The sequence below is a fragment of the Galeopterus variegatus genome, unplaced genomic scaffold, assembly GCF_000696425.1.
Source record: "Galeopterus variegatus unplaced genomic scaffold, G_variegatus-3.0.2 Scaffold4517, whole genome shotgun sequence".
Lineage (NCBI taxonomy): Eukaryota > Metazoa > Chordata > Mammalia > Dermoptera > Cynocephalidae > Galeopterus > Galeopterus variegatus.
This window is the reverse complement of record NW_007730628.1, coordinates 93540-97945: the sequence shown is the minus strand read 5'-3', so window position 1 is coordinate 97945 and position 4406 is coordinate 93540.

Below are 4406 nucleotides of genomic sequence, written 5' to 3'. Positions count from 1 at the left end.
ATATGGAGTTCCATGAAATTATCTAGCATTCTGGGGAGCATGAACACAAAAGCTGGGCAATCTATTTTGCTGTCTGTGAAAAAACGGAATAGTTTTAGAAATCATACTTACCTGATTCTAGCATATATAATGTTTGGTGAATCCAACTGATTTTTGAAAGTGTAGCTTCAGAAAGAGATCTCTATTTTAGACAAGACAGAAACATGGCATTTATGGAAGCAATATTGAGGACTTAGGGCTGTCCATTACTTCCCACCTTGATTCTGAATGGTACATGGTAAGGTAGTTCTGTACTCTGAATGGTAGGATCAACTCAATCCACACTGAGAGGTTACATAGTATTAAGGTAGCAATAGCAGCTTAGAATAAACAAGAGGGGGGAAAAAAACTACATTAATTACTTACAGTATAGCCCTGGAAGAAAGGTTACAGCTCTACAGGTGGAAAAAGCATGCACTTTGAGTTAGACAAACACCGTTTGATCCACATAACTGCTTCTAAATGACCTAGAGGTTAAATTAAAGAGCACGAAGTATAAAGTTGACATATGATAGCTATTGTATATATAGGAGCCATGTACATGGCACATATAAACAGTAACATTTATTTGGGTGCCACTATTATTTTTTAAGCACAGAAAAACAAAAAAAGCAAGGAAGGTGAATATAGGAAATACCCATTCAGGATGGCTTTGACTTTCGACTCTTTCTTTCTTTTTTTTTTTTTTTTTTTGTATGATACTACAAGATCTTACTCATTCAAATAACTGTACAATACTAGGACAGACATAATGGCCAAAATACTATTGGCCATTTTCCCTCCAAAAATTGAAACACATTTGAAAAAAATCTTTCTTCATTAAAAGTGGTTTTTTTAAAAAATATAAATTAGTTTTCAAAGAGATAAGAATGATTCTAAATATCACCTTCCCCTGCCCCCAGGATTATAAAAGCAGCAAATGTTTCATGAAAGAAAAATTTTTTGAAAACACAGATAAACAAAGATGAAAAACTAAAAGCTACATAGAGATGAGCACAGTTTAACCAGAGTATATAATTTTAGACTTTTACTATATATAATGTAGATGATTAACATGTGTACATGCATATTAATAAAAATGAACCATATTATATATACTTCTTTGCAATCTGCTTTTCCAATTAAGAAATAATGAACATATTTTAAATGAATAAATATATATCTACATTAATTTAATAAATGAATGACATTATATAAATATGCAATAACTTAGTTAGCTAACACACCTGTTTATTGGACATTAAATTTAAACCAACTCCTGAATGTACAAACCACAATACTGTGTTGAACATACATATATCTGAATTTCATGATATACACATGATTATTTCATTAAAATAGAATTCCAAAAGTGGAACTGCATGGCAAAAAGGTAAGCACGTTTTAAGGGATTTCTGAGGTATACTGTAAAACCAATCTCCAAAAAGACTATACCCAATTTAGACCCTACCAACAATGTATCAGATTATCTACTTCCAAAAATATTTCTCAGAAATATTGAAAGTTATCATTTCTTAATTTACTTTTGGCAAGTTTATGACCAAAAATATCACAAACTTTAACATGTATGTCTTATTATGAGAGTTACACATTGTTCAGGTTATCATTAGTCATTTGTTTTTCTTCTTTTCTGCCTGCTTACACACAAGTTTTGCTAATTTTTCCATTAAGTTGTGTGTCTTTTTGTTATTAAATTGGAAACAATTTAATATGTGTTATATATATCAGATATTAGCCATTGGGAATATTTACTGCAGTTAATTTTGATGATGATCTTGCATTCTATTTATTAATTCCCTTCAGGCTCTTTAAAAATCATTGTATATAGTCAAATAATCAACCTTTTCCTTAATGATTTCAATCTTAGTGTCATCCTTAGAAAGGTGACACTTTTATTCTAGAAAAATAATATTATATTACTTTTATATTATAGTAAACTCTGCCAATATTTTAATGGTTTCCTCCTAATTTCTTTCTTTTTAAAAATGGAAACATTTGCCAGCCTGTGGCTCACTCGGTAGAGTGCGGTGCTGATAACACCAAGGCCACGGATTCGGATCCCATATAGGGATGGCCGGTTCGCTCACTGCCTGAGCGTGGTGCTGACAACACCAAGTCAAGGGTTAAGATCCCCTTACCAGTCATCTTTTAAAAAAAAAAAAAAAAATGGAAACATTTATTTGATCTAAAATTCACTTTGGTATATGAGGTATGAATTTAACCTTCTTTTTATAAATATATGTAAATAGTAGGGGCAATAGCAATTGCTCACGGTCATCTTAATCATATATTAAATTCTTACATAGAATTTGAACTATTTATAGATTTTATATTGTGTTATTTTAATCTGTTTGATAGGGACATTAAATTACTTTGTTTTATAATAACATTTCTATATTTGATAAGAAAAGACCACACAGATTAAGTTTCTTTTTCACATTTTTTAGCAAATATTGTCCACTTTTGCTTCCAACTGAAATTTAGAATTATTTTGTTAAGATACCTCTGCCCCATCAAATTCACCTGGTACTCAGTGCAACTAGATTAATCTTGGAGAACCTCTCTACAAAATAAAATATTCTCATCCTGGAACACTGAATGTATTTGTACATAGCAAAGTCTCTTTTATACTACTCTGTGATGTATTCTTCACATGAGTTCTACATATTACTTGTTAAGTAGATGCACAGAGAAATTATATCTTATGCATAGAGAAATTATATCTTAGTGGATAGGGCATTTTTGGCTGTATATTTTCTATGTGATATATAAGAGAAGCTAATTTGTTTTCTAAGTGAACCACCTAAACTTAATTCTTACTAGTCCTAATTATTTTTCAGTGGATTTTATTGGGTTATCCAATTAGACAATAATGATTTATGAATAATGATAATATGGATATGCTAAGGTTTGATTGTCTGTTTTCCTCCAAAATGCATGATGAAATTTAACCCCCAATGCAATAGTACTAAGAGGTGGGGCCTTTTGGGAAGTCATTAAGTCATGAGGGCTTTGCCCTCATGAGTGAAATTAGTGGCCTTATAAAAGAACTTGAGGGAGCAAGTTTGCCTCTTTTTGCCCTCTCTGCCATGTGAGGACACAGAAGGCAGTACCTATAAGAAGCAGGCCTTCAACAGACACCAAATATACTGATGCCTTGATCTTGAACTTCCCAGTTTCCAGACTGTGAGAAATAAATTTCTGTTGTTTATAAATTACCCATTTGAAGGTATTTTGCTATAGAACAAATGAACTAAGACAATAGCAGTTCATTACATATTTATAATTTATTCTTTTCTTATCTTATTTATTTGATAGAACCTCTAAAGCATTGGTGAGAAGCATCTTCACCCCACTTCCGATGTTAATGTAAATAAATGTTCTTAGTGTTCTACTGTTAAAACTATGGCAGCTGCTGAATTTCAAATTGATGCTCTTTATCATGTTATTGAAACATCAAACTGCTTGTATTTTAGTAAATTTTGTTTTTAAATCAAGAATGCAGTCCAGATGTTATACAATGCCTTTCTAGAATATATCAAGCAAGATACTTCATCTCTCAGTAACATGGTCAATTATATTAATAGATATTTTAAAATATCAAACCATCCTTGCATTACTGGAATAAATCCTACATAGTAGTGCTAAATTGCTTTCTTAATACACTAAGAATTGACTTGCTAAAGTTTTATGTATTTTATTTTTAATCCATAATTATAAGTGAGATTACTTTGTAATTTACTATTTTTGTGCTAGTTTTGTCTGGTTTTGGTATCAAGATGAAGCTAGATAAAATGACATAATTTTCTAAAGGTGAATGCTTCCAATAAGAATAACTAGGAGAAGTAAAAAAGGTAGAAAAAACATATGTTTAAAGATACCAGAGTTCTGTGAAGCAATGAGGACTAAAGGAAATAAAATTGCAGAAAAAGCACAACCTTTTAATAGTGAGATGAGGATATGCATGCAGCTGCCCCTGGGGACATTTGCCAAACCTAGGCATGGGCAATAGACTGAGAATCTAGGTTAGGTCCAGGCCAAAAATAACTACTGGGGTGAAAGAAACCACAACATTTTTGCTGCTTACAAAGGACTAGAATACCTAAATTAGAGATTTGCAGACAAGTTTTCCCCTCAAGACATTTGCTGAATTCTAAAGCTACAGAACTGAGGAAAACAAGGGGTTAAACCAAAATCTTTGAAAAGCAATGTGAGATTTCCCACAGTTTCCCACTATCTCAAAAGACTCACTAGCAGAAAGATACATAAGAGTCTCAGGTTGGAGCTGTCAGTCTATTCAGGCTGATATAACAAAGTACTATAGACTGGGTAGCTTATAAACAACAGAAATCTATTTCTCACAGATC